Genomic DNA, 21,098 nt, shown 5'->3' with positions numbered 1-21,098 from the left:
TTGGAAAGTAGATTTCTGGACCTTTGAATACATTTTTCTTCATGTAAAATATTACAACGAAGAAGAAGGAAGAGGAAGAAGCTGAGGGAAAGGATGAGAAGGAGGAAGCAGGAGGAAGGAGGAGGAAGGAGGAAGGAAAAGGGTGAATGAGGAAAAGGAAGAGGAAGTGGGGAAGGAGAGAGTCTTGGGGGAAATTTGTCTAAATTACTGAACAAAAGTTGAAATAGAGAAAAAGAAAATGTAGAAGGATGTGTGTACGTGTAAGAAAGAGATTAACTGCAGGAACGTGTGGTTATGTGTTTAAAATCAGAGAGAAGGGTGAGGGGGCCAGAAGAATGGATGCATCCAGGGCCCAGTTCCCCTCAGAGGAGGAAAGAGCTGGAGGGAAACACATGAGGTGGAGAGGGGCCAACAGGTGGCACCAGTGGACTGAGACAGCTGAGTTGATTGGCAAGTGTAGCTGGTCAGTTTGGAATTGGGAAGAAAAGGAAAAGGTTGAAACTACTGCATAGGACACATATTTGCCCTGAAGATTAAACACAGAAAGATTTCTCTTGTTGAGAGAAAAACAGGCAATTAAATTTGTTCAACGAATAATTATTGAGCACCAACTAGATGCCAACTACTGTTCCAGGTCCTGGAATTCAGTGGTCAGCAAATAGAGCCTCATGGGCTTTACAGTCTAATGAGGCCAACAGCCAGTGCTTATCAACCCATCATCAGATCAACATGTAAGAATAATCAGTGGTGAGGTATTTGGAGGAAATGACCCACGGGTGTGTTTATAACACAGATGCTATACTTGTCCTGGGGATAGCGTTACCTCCCTGTGGAAGTCATGTTTGAGCTGAGCTGAGATCAGAACAGGAGTGAACAAAATTAGGCAAAAGGTGGTAGGAAAAAAATATACAGGAGAACTCTAAAACAGGAAAGAATTTAATGTATCTGGGGGGTAGATGAAGGCTAATGTGGCCCCGAATTTACTGAGGAGAGTAGTTAGAAACAAGACTGAAGAAGTGGACAAGGGTGGTCAGGCAGAGGTTTTATGCAGTGTTGGGGGGGGCATTTTATCCATGTGTCATAGAAAATGGTTGAAGGTTCTAAACTAATGCATTATTATTTCATCATATTTGTGGTTTCAAAAAATCACCCTGACTATGATTTGGAGACAGCATCAGAGCCTATGTTTGAGGTTGAGGGGATAAGGGATGGTCATGCGGGAACAGAGTGGAATCAGGAAAACCATTTTGGATGCTATTGTAGTAACCCAGAAGAAAACGGTGGGATCTTCCACTAGGGTCGTAATGGTAAAGGTGGAGAGGAGTGGGGAGACTCAAGACATACACAGGAAGTACAACTTACAAGCATGGCAAGATAATGAGTATGAGAAGTGAGGAAAAAAAGCATGTCAGAGGCTACTTTCCAGATGAGGGACCTTTTCAAATATTATACCTGACAAGTACTTTCTCACATTATCTTGCATTGTGGTTTGAAATTCATGCATGATTGTAAAATTTTTTTAAAAGAAAAACATTATTTGCAAGGGATCCACAAACAGAAAATCACATTGCATGGGTAGCTCTGCAAAATCTATTGTGTCCATGTCCAAAATGTGGGCAATTTAGTGTCCTATTGCTCCCAAGGTTTCCCTCCTGAGGGTGAGAACGGCAAGCATCCCTATTCCTCACGTTCTCCTCTGACATTCCTGCGTCCAGGGCGCCCTGACTTCCATCACAGACCACTGCTTAGTGTTCTTTACATCCTACTCGCCTCCAGTGGGAGATTAGGTAAGTTCAGGATTGTATCAGCTTCAGGAAAAAACTGCGGATCTCTGCTACTTATTATCAGATTTTCCTAGCAAGAGAATTTAATTTAAATAAATTATTTAACAATAAGAGTATGAATAGAATTCACATTATTGAATTTTCTTATTGTCATTTGCTGTGAACATTAAGCATGCCATATGATTATACTGTTTCTTTTTTTAAAGTTAAGGAATTAGCAGTTATTGACAAGTGGCCATGTAAATAAAGCCACTAAGTAAAGTTAAATCATGTTTTATTTGGAATCCACAACACACATGTAAGCTTTTTTTCTAATAATAATAATGGCTATTATTAATTGTTAAGCTTCTACTAAGGGCAAGGAAATTTGTATATACATGAGCTCATGTAAATCTTGCTAAAGCCCTATAAGGTATGTTATAATTATTCCCATTTTTTCAGAATAAGAAACTGATATTTTTAAAAAATTGAGTAACTTGTCCAAACACAGGTCTGGATCATTTCAGAGTTCTATGTTATGCCATCATCTTAAGAAGAAATTTCATGTTTATATCTTTATTGAGAACTGTGGTAGAATGAATCTTGGAACGAAAACACTTTTCTTTTTGTGTTTTGAAATTATGTTAAGTATTCTTGGCCTAACACAGACCTTTAGAAATAACTTTTAAGAATACACATTGCTTGTTCTTTGAAAAGCTTTTGCAGAATCTGACTTTTGGACACAGGCATGTAGGAAGCCCATGGAAGCCACTCATTGGCCCACAGGTCACACAGCGATGCACCCGCTTTTATCTCTGGGCAAGTTATTCAGCTGCTTTAATAAATAATTGTTTCATTTGCAAATGTGAGTAATAAAATTTGCTTCTAGGAAATCCAGGATAACAAATGAATATAAAAGACAATTGGTTAAAAATAATAATTTAGGAAAGAATGGTTCAAGCTAATTTAATATTGTTATTATCTTTTAGCTAGCATATTGAGAAAGGTGCTACCACCCTAAAAGGCCTCAAGATCTTTTCACAACATCTCAAATTCTCTCACCAGGCACATCAAAGTGGAATAAAGTGAAGGTAGAATTAGAATCTTTCCCAGGTCTTTCCAGTAATTACCTTACATAGGGAAAAGTATTGTCACAAGTTTTTCTGCTTCAATTTCAAAATATCACATAGCTTATTAAAAAAGAGATAAGTTAATTTGATCAGGTAAAATATAGATTAGTTTTTATCAAAATGCTTACGGTCTGGGTATATTAAGTTATTTTACAAAACACAAAGTAAAATAAGTAGAGGAAAAGGCAGTTGCATTTTTGGAGGCTGTCACAAGAGGGCATTTATGGATTAACTCAGTAAATTTTTCTATATTTAAAAACACTGACAAGCTTTTCCAATTCCCAAAAGCAAACTATGAATAATTAATTAATAAAAATTTAAAGAGAGAGAAAGAAAGTCTCTTAAACTTTTATTTTATATTAATTCGGCTCTAGGAAATTGGCTATTCTTTTTTAAGTGTCTATCAAATGAAAAGTACTGTATACTTTTAAATGTTAGATGCTAGTAACTCATTTCTCCAAAATACTGAGATCCTGAAAATATTGTATTCACTAAAAAAGAAAGATCCACCCATATTTTATTTCTAGCATTTGTTTATATACTATTGCAAAACAAATATGCAAAATAAACCCTATTACATCTGTTACTACAACTGATAAAAGGTAATTATGTTTTTAAAACATGATTTTATCTTTTGTGCTGAAAAACAAGCTAATTAATATTCCAAAGTATTTTGAAAACAGGTGCCATTTAGACAATATAAGCACAAATGCCTTAATAAAATAATGGAAAGCTTAGTTTCATTAGGAAATAGGTAAACTGCTAGAAGGAGAGTGTTTGGGAGCCTATTTAAGGGGGGAAAAAAACCCAACAAACTGAAACAAATGTTAAAATATTTTTACTCATGAGATCCTGAGCTCTTTAAGAGCAAAGTCTTTGACATACTCATCTTTGTAATCCCAGCCCAGCTGGAGCTGAGCATGTAGTAGGTACTCAATGAATACAGCTAAATGAATAAATAAAAGCATGTTTTTAATTGAGGATAAATTTAGAAGTGGCAGGGCAAGGGAGAATTTTCAGTGATTATTAATTAAATTAGTGACTTTCTTGTTGCATTAATTGATGTCAGGCCTTCAAATACAAAGAGAAAACTTCATCAATCACCTGATGTTTCCAAATAACTGCAGAGTTGGTACCATATAAACAAAACATCAGGAGAGCTAATGTGATGATTGGTGTATATTTAGTTTGCAAAAACAAAGAAGTTACATTTACAGGAGCCCCAGTGTATATAATAAAATCCGGGATCCTAGAGCTATAAATGTCTCCATGACTCCATGATCATCTAGCCTGTCCCAATGATACCTAGTTAATATCATGAAGATGCACTATAATTTTTACCCAACTGATCCAATATTTTGTAATATTTTCTTTTTTATTCATCAAAGACCTGTAATGGGCTATAAGAGTATTTAATAAGCATTAGCTAATCCTTGTTATCATATGATTTTATATAATTTCAATCAAAAGTAAAGCAATGTGACATTTTAGATAACCTGCAGTCATATTAGAGATAAACATACAATTTCCTTTAGGCATTTTGACATAATTAAAACAAATTTCAGATTTGTTTTCCTATTTATGCCAAAGCACAAGCTTTCAAAAGCCATTTTCATTATACCATACTCAGGAATGAAAGTGCGATATGGAGAAACAGTCTCCACTGTTTATTTGCGTTAAACAGCCCTGGATTTAGAACTCAACTCCAGTCCTTATTAGGAAAATTATTTTCTCTAAATCTGTTTTTCATCTATAAAATTGGATAATATTGCCTACTTAACTGTAAGTTGTACAGTTATAGGTAGTAAGTTTTAACTCTGTAGGTAGTAAGTTTTAACATGTTTAAATTGCCAAGTAAGTAGACGGTAGTCAGTAAATGCCAGCATCTATGATTAGAGAACCATAGATTTTAGGACCCCCATTGAGATATTTGAGACTATTGCAGATATAGACATGATGACAAAATACCCCATCTGCTCCTTTGTATTTCTCAGACACCTTTGCAATTACTTTAGATCATAGAAATAGTTCTGGCCAGTTGGCTGTGGGAGGAATGACATGTATCACTTTTGGGCTGAGATAATTAAAATTACGTTCCCCTTTCATCAACATCCTCCCTACCATGGTGCCCTGAGAAGCCTGGTCCTGAGACTCGGGTGGTGTCTCAACATAACAAGACCTCCATCAGCTGGGTTGCTGAGTGACTGAATAGAGCAGAAACCTTGCAGGCCAGTATTGGACATGTGTAAGATTTTATATTTGTTGCATGAGGCCACTGATATTTAGAGGTTAAATGATCAATGCAGCATAATTAATAATCCGATCTAAACCAAACACTTCATTTTATTAATAAGGGAACTAAAGTTCAGAGAAGTCAGTCTGTGTAACAAATAAGACTAGAAAGCAAAAATGAAATGAACATACAGGTATCAAAGATCCTTTCTCAAGTGTTACACCTTGTGAGTCATAGAGCACTTTCTTAAGGTCCTCTATATAAATATACCTAACATAGATTCCTAAATCCCTCCAGTGAAACTGGCACCTCAACATTTTTAAATTATATTTTCCCTTCCTTCCATATTCAGTATAAAGTCCTCCTGATCAGATCCGATAGTTTTCTAGGGAAAAAAACCTTTCTATCTATACTTGTCTTCATCTCTATCCAAATATCATTATTTCTGTATTTTAAGCTATGGTCCAGATTTCAAATCCTATTCATTAAGAACATATTTGGAACTAGAAGTTATTTTCCCAGATTCTTTTGTCTAACCATTGGCTGAACTTGAAAAAAAGATAAAATATGACTGTAAAGTACTTTAAGTTCTAAATTAAATCAATCAGGTACTACATTCCATAAAAATATTTTTATGCCGTTTGCCTTTCATGGAATATTTTATTGTGCTGAGATAGGTATGGGCTGAAATTTCTGTTTATAATTTGAATTCGCTTTTCCAGTGTTTAATTACCTCTTGAAAGGACTGACACATTTTTGTAGTCATAGTACATTGATGAGAAGTGGGGTTATTTAAATCTGTATTTGTTATACTCCTTTACTTTATCCTCAGTCCTCTTTATCCCTTTGCTCAATAATTTGAAAGATTAAAAGCAGCCTTCTGAGCATTTTGTGGAAGCAGGAGTGGTTGTTAAGAATGAAAGTCTCAAGAGAAAACAACTTTGCAGGACCATACATTTAAGAGCAAAGCAGATGAAGAGCAGCCAAGGAAAAAGATCAGACACAGTCGAGTAAACAGAAGCACAGGCAATAAAATAAGGCTATAAGAATCATAGGATAGACTTTCAAGAAAGAGGTAGTAAACATCACCTGAATCTGAGAGGTATGGATTACAACTGAGGAAAAGCATCTGATTTCGGTGTTAAAGACATTGCTGTCGAGTTCTGACCATAGTGATTCTTAAACTTCTTTTTCTCTCTGTAACATAGATACATAACCACTCCGATCAGCAACAATGCATTGTCAGAGCAGATTATCTAAAGCAGTATTTTCTATCAGAATCTTATAGTAGGACATGAGCGGTCTTGAAATGTTTCAAGTTATTTAGATCCACTGCCCTAGGCGGCCAAGTAACAGTTTCTTCCACCCCAGTAAGAACCATTATTCTAAAGTAATTCTCTCAAACTGTCCTCTGTGCAGTCTGAGGTTTCACAGATACAGCCTTTGGGTCTGTGAGTTCACCATGAAAGAAACTCAAATTCTGTGTTTTCCTTTTAGTTGAAAATTTAAAAAAAATAATATAAACATAAATTATATTATTGAATATCCACATATATCATCTAGCATATTACCTTTATATTTTTAATTTATAATTTATTGGTTTTCCAGTTTGTATTTAATTTATACTTTTATGGTTATATTATCATAACTGATAACAGTTATACAGCATTTAAATTGAATTTGTACATATGCATATTTAGGTAACATAAAAATGCAAATAATCTAGAAAAATATTAGAAATGTTAGAAAATGTTAGAAAAATATTCAAAGAGGTACATAACTCTAATGTAAGGAAAAGTGCTCTTAAGTTTCCTTCATAAAGTAATGTGGAAAGAAGCCACATTCCTGTCATCTAAGGATAGTCTATGGTGAGAAAACAGTGGTTGTGATGATATGAAGCACCCATTAGAAAGATGTGATGGAAAAAGGAATAAGAAAAAGAGGGCTAGTGTGGTTAGAAGGTCATGGTGCAAGAGACCAGGAAGAGCAGATCGCAGGGGAACAAGATCTGTCCTGACACTTGCCGTATGGAAACAGGCTGATACCACATGGGAACCTGCCGCTCGGCTCAGACTGTGAAGCAGCACTGTGCCAAAACCTGGGACATCATCCCCACTGTCCTTCTCAACTTTCTGCCCGAGGACTCTTGTTGGAGGGGATCCCAACCTTGTCTGGTGAGAAGTCGTTGAGGATAACTGTTTAAATAAGTCCCTAGTCTTGTGCCAAACATTCTGAATCAAAATCTTCATGAGACTAGTCTGGGAAGCTGTGTTATTAATAGATTTCAAAGGTGCTATGATCATCTGGTACTGTTTGTGGCATAGTTAATACCATATTTCTCAAAATGTGGTTCACAGACCAGCAGGATCAGCAATACTGATAAATATAAATTCTCAGACTCCACTGCAGACCACTGACTTAGAAACCCCAGAAGTGAGCCCTAGAAATCTGTATTTTAACAAGCCATCCAAATGATTTTGAAGCCTGCTAACCGTTAAGAACCACTGGATTAATGGAAAACCATTCGAAACTGGATCTCTGGAAGTGGAGGCCCAGGCCTGGGTGTTTTTTAAAAGGTTTCCTAGGTGGTGTGAATATGGAACTGTGGGTTACATGCAGAATCTATGCTTAATTTTCTGCAGATTCTTGCTCTGATCTCATTTTTCTCAGCCGAGAAATAACTGGACTGTAAGTTGGTACTAGTGATATTATGGATAGGAGTAACTTTGAGTCTGCTCTAATTTGTTTTTAAAAAAAAGTAATTATTTGAAAAATTTGATGGTTTATTTAGCAACAGATTACTTAAGGCCCACCTCACAATCCATCAAGGTGCACCACAATATTGAGCTATTTCAAGACTGAGAACAACAAATTAACATGTATAGAAACTGCTCAGGTTTCTGACTCCAGCTTACAGAGTTTTAGTGTAAGAAACCAAAAATATTTTGTCCAGAATATAGTACATACAGAGGAGTTAGGTCTTGCTGTATCACAGTGGTCCCAAAGTGAGACTGAAGTCTTCATTCATCACCCTAATTGTCAGAGTCAGTTTCCTTTAAAACTAGTCCCCTCTAGTCTTGAGACTTAGTAGAAGGGCTTAGAAAAAAAGAGTTATACCAAAGAAAGAACTGTCAATTTTTTCGATATCTAGCATAGACCTGGGATGAAGTGATAGAAGACATTTGTTTGTGGGGTTATGTATCAGCTGTTGTCAGGATTATCATATCGGAGATCCTCATTTTACATGTGAAGAAACTGAGACCAAGAGAGTTTTTTCCTTGCCCTTCCTCTCTGTGTGTGTCATTCTCTCTTAGATCTGAGTCAGTTCAGAGAAAGCGTGGGTGAATATGAGTAGGCAGGTCTCTTTTCTCTCTGTGACACATCTGGAATTCTAACTCATTATCAGCCTTGGAAAGCTGAACTCTTGACTTCTTATTAGAAGGCAAGAGGAACACTTGTCACTGAGAAAAAAGAGAAATGCTGAATTGCATGAAAAAAGAAGGAAAGAACTGGGATTACTGGGTGAATAATAGGATAGGAATAAAGGCACAGTAAAACATGAACGTGAATCCCAGGTCACTTGATAAAAGGACATTATTTTTAGGTAATACATCAAGCATTACTTCCAGTTTATGTACAGTTCTTTATAGAAGAAGTTATTATGTCTACACTGTCACACAAAATAGGTTATTATAGCATACACAGTCATAAACTTCTCAGGGAAGCCTTGAATAATGAGTGTGGAAGTTGGACTGGCTGAAAAGGGAGGAACTACAAAAATAGGGAATAGCATTTATTTATCCAGTCACCAATTCCTTTATTGTTTGTTCGCTGACTTACTCACACACTCTTTCATTCACTGAACAAAAATTTGTTGACAGCCTGCACAGTTTCTGCTGTCACAGAGCTTTTACTGAGAAATTTGAGGACTGAAGTTTGGTGTGGCCAAAGGAAGAGACTAACAGGGCAGCACTGGGAGATGAAGTTGGAGACTTAAGGAGAAACTCAGAGTTGACGTTAAAAGGATTACTCAAGCTATAATGCGGAGGAATTGACTAATGGTAGCAAATTGGGAGACATGGAGCCCACTTACGGAGCTATTTTGGTAGTCAAAATCAGAATGGAGGAAGACTAGATCATTTCTTTGGGGACAGACTGAATGGGACAGACACGGCAAATGAAAAGGTGATAAGCAGTGTAACTTGACATCCTTTTTGCCGTTTTGGTCCAGGTCTTGTATACAGAAAAATCTCCATTTTGTTTAGTTCAACAATGTTTGTTTTTGAATATAGGAATTTAATCAATTCATATTATTCTGGGTAATTGAATTTTTTTATTCCTACCATTATGTTTTATTTGCTATTTTTTTTGCCATTTTAGGATGTTTCTCTGCTACTCTTTTCTTATCACTTTCTACTTTCCTCTTGTCCCACACCTTGCTTTTGCTAAGTTGATTAAGATGTCTTTTGAATTCTTCATTTTTGGGGGGATATTTGGAAATTCTACTATGCAATCTATTTCTCTTGTAGTTACCTTCACACTTTTTAAACAAATGCATTTAAATCTTTATCTATTTATCTAATTTACCTACATAAGAATAAAATTAAACTAAATGAAGTATATAATAACATTAGCCCTCATCTTCCAAACAATCTAACAGAATATCTATGATTTGTTGGTAATAAAAAGAGAATTTGTAATACTGTAATCATAGTCTTAAGATTTTAATATATTACCTTAAAAGAGTACAAAAGATGAACTAGGCAAAATATACTAATATAATATAATAATATAAAGGATTTAATAAACAAAAAGAAAAAAATCTTAATTATACTCCCAAATTCACATGTGCACACACAAGCACACATACACACAGACTCACACACACACAGAGGGAATGAGAGAGAAAGAGAGAAATATGTACCCTCTGTAGGATACAGAGGTTTTGTTTTCACAAGATATTTGTAAGAGGAAAAGAAATTTTCATTAGAAAGAAGGTTACAAATAAAGCCTAAATTATAATTTTTAAAATGTGCATCTTACAGAATATTTGTTGAACATGATTAAATAAAATAAGAAATTAAGGATAAAAAGATACAAAAGAATTAGGAATTTGAGAGAAAAAAGCTACTATAAATAACAGATGGACTTAAAAGCCAACCAAAATTGAAGCAAATGATTCACTACTTAATAAAATAATTGTGAATATATCAAAGCATATGACCACAATGCTGGCTGTAGTTAAGACCTATGGTCTCATATGGTTTATTATTAAATATACATTGAACAAATAGAAAAAGATAAAAGGCAACCAAAAACAAGGCATATAAATGTACATAAAGTTTTAGAGAACTGCTGTACAATGTTGTGCCTACAGTTAGCAATACTGTATTTTTCACTTAAAAATTTATAAAAAGGGTTGATCTCGTGTTCGTATTCTTGCTTCAATAAAGGAAAAGACAAAAGATTAAACAGTAACATAGAAAAAAAAAGCAGAACTGATGAATAAAACCAAAAGTTTTCACCTCAAGCTATATAATCCCTAACAGCAATGAAAAAGAGAGACCAAATTTATATTGTAAGTGAAAAATAGATATAACTATGTAAGTATGATATCCCCAGAATTATATGAAAATATTTATAAGCACGTGTTAATAAATTAGAACAATAACTGTGGACGAAATTTAAAATGTGGTCAAAGATATACCACCAGGTAAGGCTGTAGGCCCAAATTCTTGTGTGTGTACATTATATTTAACCTCCAAGAAGCCACAGTATCCTATGTTTTTTCAACTATTTCTGAGCATAGAAAAAGATGGAGAGAGTCCCAACTCATTTTAGAAAGTGTAAGATATCTCTGGTAATAAATACCACATGTGTAGTTCTGTTTTAGGTTGTCAGTAAAACGAAAAAAAACTCTTTATTTTTCTCTGTGAAAACTAGAGATTGGGGATGAAAAACTATTTCTTGTGAGAAGTGGGGAGAATTTCTCCAGAAAGGCACTTGGGAGAATGGTCTTTGTCCATAGGAGGAGTGAGAGAGGTCATAAAAGTTGGAACATCCATGTCTGGACACCCTGGTTTCAGTGGCCTTAGGCTCCAAATGCTTTCTTCTGTGGGTATATGTGTTTCTAGAAAGCAACTAACTAGATGCAATTATAATGCCCCCTGCTCCTATTTATCCATAATCACCCTTTTGAAATTTCTCTGACCATTTATGAAACAGTTTCTTATTTCCTCATTCTCGTCCCAGTGTATATGGACTGAGGACAATTTGCCAGGCCAGCAGTTACATTGCAGGGGAATGATTATTGTCCCCAGATATTTTAGGATCCTCTCATGGAGATGGGACTGTAGGGGCAAAACTCTCTGGATGGTGCTGCAGTGAGGGTAGATAAAATTCTTGATGAGTTAACTATTAATTTGAAATTGATTTCCTGTAATTTATAGCATAAATCCTTCTTTTTCTTCCTTTCTTTACCAAAGAGATGGCCAGCTGACTTCTTTTGGGACAAAATAGCTTGAAGAAAAATAGGAGCTGTTAAGCTAAAACCTGCTATGCCAAGTTGTAAACTACAGCAAATTTTCATGGTTGAGTGAATAAATCCTGAAAGACCAGGCTTATAATGGAAGTGCTGACAAAACCAGCTCTAGCTGCACAAACACAGGACTATTACCAGGCCCTTAGGGTGGACTAGTTGATATCATTTGCACTTTAAGCAGTTTAGGTGTTAAATTGCACGCAATTGCACAGTGTGATAAAACACCCTTCAAAGATACGAAATAATCCTTCTTTTTTTGCCACACTATTTTCTTACAGGAAATCTTAACTCATAAATGGTAGTATTGGGTAATTTGTTTCTAGTAAAATGCAGCATAATCCATTTAGTTACAATGCTTATCCAGTTCCAGTGGCAAAATGTAACAGGTGTAGGGTGTATACAACAGACAGTGAGCCTAATTTCATAGGTCTGAGTTTAGATTCAGATTTTCCTTCTTATTATTCCTTTACTGGTTTTTAATGGCAATTTAAAAACCATGTGACCAAACCAAAACAGGAAAATGGCCAGAAGTGGATTTTTTTTATGTGAAAATTTTTTACATAACTGCTCTCCTATCCCCCGTTTTTCTAAGATTGAGAACACAATGAAGAGAATCTGTTCCATTTTGGGATATATATGGTTTGCTTGCTCACATTTGTTCACTAGTGTCATTTTGGTTTAATTCAGTGAGCAACAGCTGTCATAGGATGATTAACCTGCAGCTGGGCTGATAATACAGAAATAAAGTAAAAATGACTTTAGGTTTTTGGCAAAGGATTCTCGAGAGTGATGGCTTTAGAGGAGGATTTTTCTCTATCACTTTATGGAGATTGTCAGCCTTGAGGTGGTCAAATAGAGACACATTATTGCAGGCTCTATCTCTTACTGGAAATGTTGATTAGGAGAGTTTAAAAATATATTTTAGAACACTTTCTGAAATAAAATCTTGGTATTGTTTGATGATCCTTGTTAGAAAAGATTGAGTAATAATCTTCTGGAGAATTGAGCAAAGGAAAATTGTAAGAATCAATGAAAATAGTTGACCAGAAGATGGAAATGTACTGTATTTTTCATAGGTGAGTTTACTTGTTAATCACTTGTATTAACCTTTTTTTGTGTGTGGGGGTGGGAGATTTAAAAACTGTGTTCTTATTTTAACATATCAACACAGTAAAGTCAGGACAATGCCTAAAGTCTAGCAAGGGCTGTTTGCACCACTCTAGAACTTTACACAAAGCTCTTTCTGATGAAACAAAGCTGAAAGTTGTAAGTGAATATAGCCATCCAGCCTGCCATCCAACCATCCATCCAGCCATCCGTCATTTCATCCACCCATGAAATGTTTATTTTCTATTTCTCTATGCCAGACCTAGGTAGGTAGATATTAGGTACTAAGGATACAGCAAGGAAAAGTATTAATTTGTATCCTGAAGGAATTTATAGAATAGTGAGTGAGACATTCGATAACAGTAAATGCATCGATAGCAAAACTGAAAAAACAAAATCGTAAAAAAGTAGGCCATGTAGCAGGCAAATGCTGATTTTTTATGAATGAGTTCAAAGTGAAGAAGATGTGTTTACATGTATCACTTTCTAGGTGACTATGTGACCTGCGGGAACTCAGAAATAACAACTCTCTCAACTCAGTGGGCTATCTTAAGGAACCACAGGACATCACAACAATTGCTAGTGCTGATTGAACCACAAATGTATAGACCTGGAAAAAATGTTGCAACAAAAATTTTCAAAATTTTAAGAGGCGTTTATGTATCACTGAAGCTATTTCAGTGAACTTCAGCTAAGAAACGTGGCTGGAGAATGTGGTGAATTTTTAAATAATATTTGCCACTTAGTTGATCTATGCAGTGAAACAGCCTCAGACAGTTAGCCTAGTCCAAATATAGGTGCTTATACATTTGGACTTTTTTCACTTAAGCATAATTAGGTTGGCTGATTGCTGAGCATGGGGGTCTGTACCTATTATCCTAGATGAGGCTACGTGTATTCTTCAGCTCAATAGTTTGGATCTTCACAAAATTTTGAATATCCTTCCATAACCACTCTTAACTACATGTTTGTGTCCTTTCAGTTTCATTGTTTATTTACACACACACATGCATACACACACACATACATGCACAGGGTTTTTTTTTCCAACATAAACAGAACCATTATTCTATAATTTGTTTCCAACCATAAATTTTCAAAAGAATATCCAAGTCATCAATCCATTTTGATAGATACCTAATAAAAATGCAGCAGACTGCAAGTGATTGTCTATAGCTCCTGATAGCAGTGCTTGAAAGGAGACCTCAAGAAAGTCATGATCTCAATGCACGGATGGGTTTGCCCAAAAGAGAGAGTACCCAGAGGGTGGATAGAAGGGAATTCTTAAGTTTTCTTTTCAGTTGAGACCTTTCCCATATGTTTAAATGTTAAACATAGTTATGGTTATTATTAGGTTTTCATAGCTTTGACGTGATTAACAAGGTTAGCAACCTTTAAAATAGAAAGGAAATTTCACAAGATGTGTTTAGTCATGTTTCTCCTTACATTTTGCCTGGTATCAAGTGGGCTCTTTCAATTTGAATGACTGAGTCTTTAGAGAAATTCTTTTTTTGTTTGGTTCTTCCTTCTGTTCTGTTTCATTTTTCTGAAAATATATATATATCCACACATATGCATATATATACATATATAATCTGTATATATATATAATATATATTATCTTCCAGTGCTGTCTTCTCCTCCGTCATTATCTTTGTCAGTTCACTCTGCTGTAAGAATATATATAGTTGATATTGATACTATCTCCACAGCATTTTAAAATTTAATATGGTTTTCCTTCAGTTTTAGGACTTCTTTATTTCTGAAATGAAGATAATAACATCTCCCTTATAGTAGTATGTGAATTAAATTAGAATGCAAAATTAGTGCTTAGTGAGTTTGAGATATTATTGAATGGTGGTAAGAAAATGTGTTCTCTAAATGTACTCTTCTGGAAATTACCAAGGCTTATTTTGTTTCTTAGTAGATGATTAAATTTCTGTGTGTCTTTAGAAAAAATATGTTTCTCAGTTAGGTACAAAGCTGTCTGTATATGTTTACTAAGCACATTTGTCAATCACTCATTCAGTTCCGGTCATATCAAATTTTAAGCTATGTCGCTCCACAATCAGAGTTTCAACAAATTGTTCTTCTATTGTTGATATTTTTTACCTTCCATATTTCACTGATGCATTTATTGGTGCATAAGAGCTCCTGGCTAGTATCTCTGACGTTTTTAACCTTACAAAATAGCCACCCCTACTTTTTTTTTATTTAATGATTTTAAGTTGGATTCTACTTATCTTTCATGGCCATTTGTGCTGAAAATCTTATGCTTTCCACCCAGATCCATTCTCCATCCTTTTCTGTTCTGCTCTGCCTCTGGATGCCGATTTGTATGGACCACTCATGTCAAGAGGTGCCCTTGCCCCGGCTTCTGGATGGGTTAGGCTAACAGGGACCACTGGCAGGACATCTCAGAGAGGGAGGAGAATGACATTGGCATAGCTCTTCCACAGTCTTCTTCCTTGTGGAGCTGTCATGTGACTCTAGGTTTTGACCAAATGTCACAGCTCCTGTCAGATGGCCCTCTCCTGATAACCTTTGGCTTCTGGGAAGAGTTCCCTCCCTTTACCCATGGAGATTTAGGGGTGGTAAGAATTTCCTGCTATAAATAGTGCTGCTGGCTTTCCTAAACCCTGTCCATCCTTTCTTTTTATTAAACTCTTTTCAAATTATCCAAGCTGACTGTGCTGTGTATTTTCTGCCAGGACATTTACTGATAAATTATTTTCGAGCTTGCTTATGTTCATTTTTTATATATTTTCACTTTTCTCTTTTTTCAATCCTTCTGTGTCGTTTTATTTAAAGTATGTTCCTAATAAACAGCATTTATAGATTTTCCTTTTTGTTTATTCAAATTGAATGTTTGGTCTTTTAAAAGTGGTTTTTTAATCCATTCATATTTACTGTGACCTCTGATACATCTTATTTCTAACATCATTTTTTTTTGCTTTTTTCACTTCCTGTTATTTATATCCATTTAATTTTTTACTTATATGAAATGATCATGTAAACTTTGCTCCTTTAAAAAATATCTCTAGTGGTTTGGAAATTTTACATCTTATTTCTTTTTTTTTCCCCTATTTTTATAAAATATTTGACTTCATGTTTCATTATTACCATAAAGAGTATTGATAACCTAATCCTCAGACAAGTTTTGACTTCGGCATTCTTTTGTTCTCTACTACCCCAGACTCCAAATTTTTCTAAAAATCAGAAATTTCACTTCCAAGTTGCCACAAAAGTTTATTTTACAGTGAGCAGCAAAGGTGAGAAGAATATATAGGATAATTACAGTTTTTTGGAGGTGCTGGGAAATATGTCCATTCCTCTTTATTAAAACCAAATGTAATTAATGTTGGACTTATTTAATGATGTTTATTACTGGACTATTTTCCTGGAAAACAAATTTGCTGTTGCCAGTTTGAAATTCTGGGGTCCTAGTTCCACTATTTTTCTTAATGAAAGTTAGTATTTGTCCAGTAATTTTTGACAGTAGCCACTTTCTTACTGATGCAATAGTTGTATTACAATATAGACTCTTTTCAAAATAATTGATGTGGTTTGAGAAATATTTTATTCCTTAATTCACCATATATTATTGAATGCCTCCTGTGTAGCAAGCTTTGTCATACATCAATGAATAAATTAGACAACATCCTTGCCTTGGGGCACCTTATATTCATGGGGTGGAAGGCAAAAAAGAATAGTATACATGATGAGTATAAAACCATTCTTGGCTTCTCCCTCTCTTTGAACTATTTGTTTCAGGTCAGGAATGAATCTTCTTACTTTTCTTATATCTCATTTTATTTAATGTCTTCTGAGGTCTTCCATTTGGCTGACCCTTTATTTCTTTTTTATAAATTCTTATTCTCTTACCTTCTGAGAATACAATAGCTTGATTAATTTTTCTTTTCTATTCTTTTTTCTTCTTTTCCTTTATGAGTTTCTCAACCTTTTCCTACCCTTGCACTGAGATTACTTTTTAAAGGCTAAGATCTTGCCTCTCTTCTTTCTCCACAGTCTAGGAGATTTTATTTATTCTCATATTTGAATGATCATTTCTACAAAGGTTTTCTAATCTTGTGTTGCCAAATCACTACTAGGTATTTCTTAGCTGATAATTTTCTCCTCCAAATTACCATTTTTTTCTATTCCCGTTTTGTTAATACCATTGTTATTCTTTCCTTCAGTAAGGCTCAATATAATAAGAATGCAATGATAATAAAAATGATGGTCATACTAAATAATACTTATTGGGATATTCTAAATATCAAGGACCATTCTTAGAACTTTAATAACTCATTTACTCCTCGCAAAAACCCTATTGATGTATGCAAACTTAATTTCAGTGTTTTACAGTTGTAGAAACTGAAGGATAGAGAGGTGAGAATTTTTCTTAATGGTCTCCCAGAATCTATAGCCTCAACTACCTTATCCAAGCCAATTGCCAAACAGGCAGTAAATCAGTTTTTCTAAAACTTCTTTTTTATCATGTAAAACTCTTCCTTAAACTCTTAAATGTTTGTACATTGTGCATTTACCCACAATAATAATATCAGTCATTTATTCCTCAATAAATCCTCATTTACTATATATGCTAAGAACTGAACTAAACACATAGGGCAAAGTTTTAAATTTGCATATACTAGTAAGCACATTTTACTTTTTTTGTTTTAAGAAAACATTTTATTTTAGAACAGTTTTAGAAACGTTTCAAAGATATTACAGAGAGTTCCCATGTAATCCTCCATTGTTAACACCTTCATTACTATTGTAGATTTGTCACAGCTAATGAACCAACTTTGATACATTATTATTAACTAAATTTCATATTTAATTATTGTTATTCTTTTTATTAACTGAATTCCATGAGATTTCATTAGTTTTTCTCTACAGTCTCTTTTCTGTTTCAAAAGTTCCATTTGGAAAATATACTTTGCTCTGTGCCCAGTAACCTATACAAATTTACTTTAGGAAACCCAGGGGTTTTTTTTTGTTTGTTTTGTTTTTGTTTTTTTTTAATTCTTATGTTTTTCTTTTTTTTCTTTTTTTTAACATTTTTTATTGATTTATAATCATTTTACAATGTTGTGAAACCCAGGTTTTAAATCAGATTTCCCCCTAATATTTCTGTAACCCCAAAGGAGTTTAAATGCTGTGCTTGTATCTTATTGTCACATCTGCCTTCACTGAACCACCTGATCATGAATCCTCTAGCTGCCCCATTGTCATCTGGAAGCATAAGCCACAACTTCCACAATGTTCTCCTAGATTCTGATTTACCTCCCACTGTAGAAGTTAGCTCGTCTGCCCCTACCTTGAAATAAAGAATCCTAAAATCTTCCTTGTGAATGTCTTGTTGCTACTGGTGGCTGTGAAGAGTAAAACAACTGTCGTATTACTGGACTAACGCTTAAACAGTCTTCAGATCTTCCATATACCTCTGAGATCTTCCTCATTTTACTTACCCATTTCCCAGATAACCAAATCTTGTTTATTTTTCCTTTGCAACACCTTTGGAATTATCCATCCTTCTCTTTTCACTCTGTTGTAATAATAGACCAAAGTTCTCTCTTTTTAAGCTTGGTATGGTCCTACTATCTGAACAACTTACTGTGAGTCTGTGTATATCTGAATAGTGTTTTGTGTTCTGATCAGATAGAACCTTCACATTTAACAGTGCTCATGCTCACTATTGAATAGTGTTGTAATTTAGGCATAAATTGTAAGTAGTAGATGTCAATGACTGGAGTTGGTGTTACCTTTTTTTTAAAGCAGCTTTCAAGAAGTAGTCCATTGATTTAATGAGGACCCCTCCCATGTTTCCAAGATTTAGCATGGTATTTTCTTCATTTATAGGGTAACTGTACACACATAATATTTATTATCATCGGGTAAATTGGATATACTAGTGAAGTGATGTAGCTTCAACTATGAGCATAAGTGCCAGTGTTACACTTGTGGCTTTGAAGGAATTTGATAGAAAAGATTAGAACAAATTCACAGTGCTAGAGTAAGAGCCGCTAGGAAAAGGTATGCCATAAAGAGATGTAAATTATCTTTCTAGTTAGGTATTATACTTCCGGATTGCTTTAGTGTATATGAAGTGAGCTTGGAGTAAAATTCTTTGAACATAGTAGTGTTTTTTCTTTGCAGCAGTGTGGCTTTAGTATCACCCTGAGTAGACCCATGTAGATCTAGATGGAAAAGAATTCCTTTGAAATATACATTTATTATGAGTGGGCATGCTAGGTGAAAGAGTAGTCATGTCAGTCATCTCTTTGCCCTCCCAGCCTTTAACAAACAAGCTTATTTCCAGTTTAACCAAAATGAAAGGAGTCAGCTTTGTTGTGTTTGTGTGGTTTCAGTGGTCAAATTGTAGACCTGTCCTAGAGTGTATCTGAGTGCAAGGTTCTGTCCCACAAACACCTCCTGTAGTTGTAGTATTTTTTAGAGGGAGATGACTTGAGATCTGGTTACATGTCCCTAGTTATTTTAAAACACAATCGTTTGGTGGGGAAGAGAGGACAAAAACATCTTCTCTGGCCAACTTTGTGTCCATTTCTTTCTTTATTTCCCCTCTCAGGGGGAAGCGTTGCTATGGTTCCTGCCAGATTGTAGGATTTTGACTGAGACACATTTGCTAGTGAGTGTGGTCACTGAGGGTTAAGAAGCATGCACCCTTTCCTTCCTTTCCCTTCTTATTTCTCTTCTTCCTTTCTTTTCCCCCTGTTCTGCTTCCCACTCACCCCAACTTTGTGCATTCACTAGGCTGGTTTAGGGTTTTCCTTGGTGCCAGGTTGTCTGTCTGTCTTTCTTCTTACCTTAGTTAACTAATCACTGCTTTGAGTTCTTATAACATTGGGCAGAACAATCCTTCCAAGATTTAGAAGGAGAATGGATGGAGCTGGTTGGAAGGTGAAGGACTCTCCTTATATGTATTCCGACCCAAATTTTCCTGGGTTCTGTGCGTTGGAGAACTAGGTGCTGGTCCAACTATGATAAAAGTGTCCCTTGACTCCTATTTTGAAATTGTTTTTTGCCTCTAGCTCCACAGGTAGCACACTGTAAGGACAAGTAATGGGTAGTTCCAGGTTCTAACATTCCTGAACATAATCTCATCAAATTCCTGCAAAATTCCGCCTCAGTTCTGAACAATAGTGTGGTTCAACTCGTTTCCAAGGCTCTCCAAGGGAGAATGGGGGTGGGCCAGTCTGAAGGTGTTGAGAGAAGCGTTTCACAGTGTTCTGATTCCATGCTATCCTTCCAACTTATGCTCAGTGTCTTTGCCTTGTGGGGAAAGCCCAGGTGGAGACTCTGAGAACAGACTTGTCATGGCACCTCCCTCCCTTATTTTGTTACCCTGAGAAATGCCATTCCTCCCACCAAGGAGAAGTGTGATAGCTTGCATATGCCATCTGCTTACAAACCCCCGTGAGCTGAAATTCTCCCCCAAAAGGTTTATGTAAGCCCCCTGTGAACTCAAACCACTATGTTTTGCTCAGCTCAAATAAACATCGAAAAAGTATCTAAGCATTTGAACTTATAATAACATATTTATCCCAACACATGAGGCTACTCATCATTGGTGTATGTGTAATATGTAATTGCAGCGTGCAGAAAACAAACAGCTCTCGATCAGAGAAGTCTCTGGATCCCACGGGGCACTAATCATCTACCAAAAATAGAGATAGTTGGGGAAAATAACTTATAATTGCATTGGCAATCCACTATTAAAGCATAATTTCATGTTGTTTTCATTTCTAGCAAATAAATAATAAAAAACTGATTTGCAGAAATTGCTTATTGCACTTACTAGCAGCCTCCAACAAGAAATCTGGAAATTGAGTATATATACATATTTTCTTAAGTGTGCATTTAAAAAAATCTAGGAAAAAACATGCACACACATATATATGAACCTGTACTCTTTTAATTTATAAATAAAATTTAGTTTATATTCATAAATTCTGAATTATACTCTATAAAATATAAATTTATACTCAAGTTATGAATAAAAGTTATGAATATATATTTCTCTTTAACGGTTTTAAAATATTTATAAAGACCTAGTTTTGCTATATGTTCTCAAAACAGAGCAATTGCATTTTAACTATATTGGCATATATGAAGCATGAAGTTGCAGGTCAGCCAACAAGCAGAGCCTGAAATTACATAACAGTAATTGAACCAGGAGTTATTTAAACCAGAATTTATGTTAATGAAAATCTTATAGGCTTAATCAAGGAAGAATAAAAATGATATTATAAGGCAGAGAAAATAAAAGAAGCTGAAGATAATGGGTGGCCAGTGCC

The sequence above is a fragment of the Vicugna pacos genome, chromosome 6, assembly GCF_048564905.1.
Source record: "Vicugna pacos chromosome 6, VicPac4, whole genome shotgun sequence".
Taxonomy (NCBI): domain Eukaryota; kingdom Metazoa; phylum Chordata; class Mammalia; order Artiodactyla; family Camelidae; genus Vicugna; species Vicugna pacos.
The sequence above is the reverse complement of the archived record's forward strand: the minus strand, read 5'-3'. Positions refer to the sequence as shown.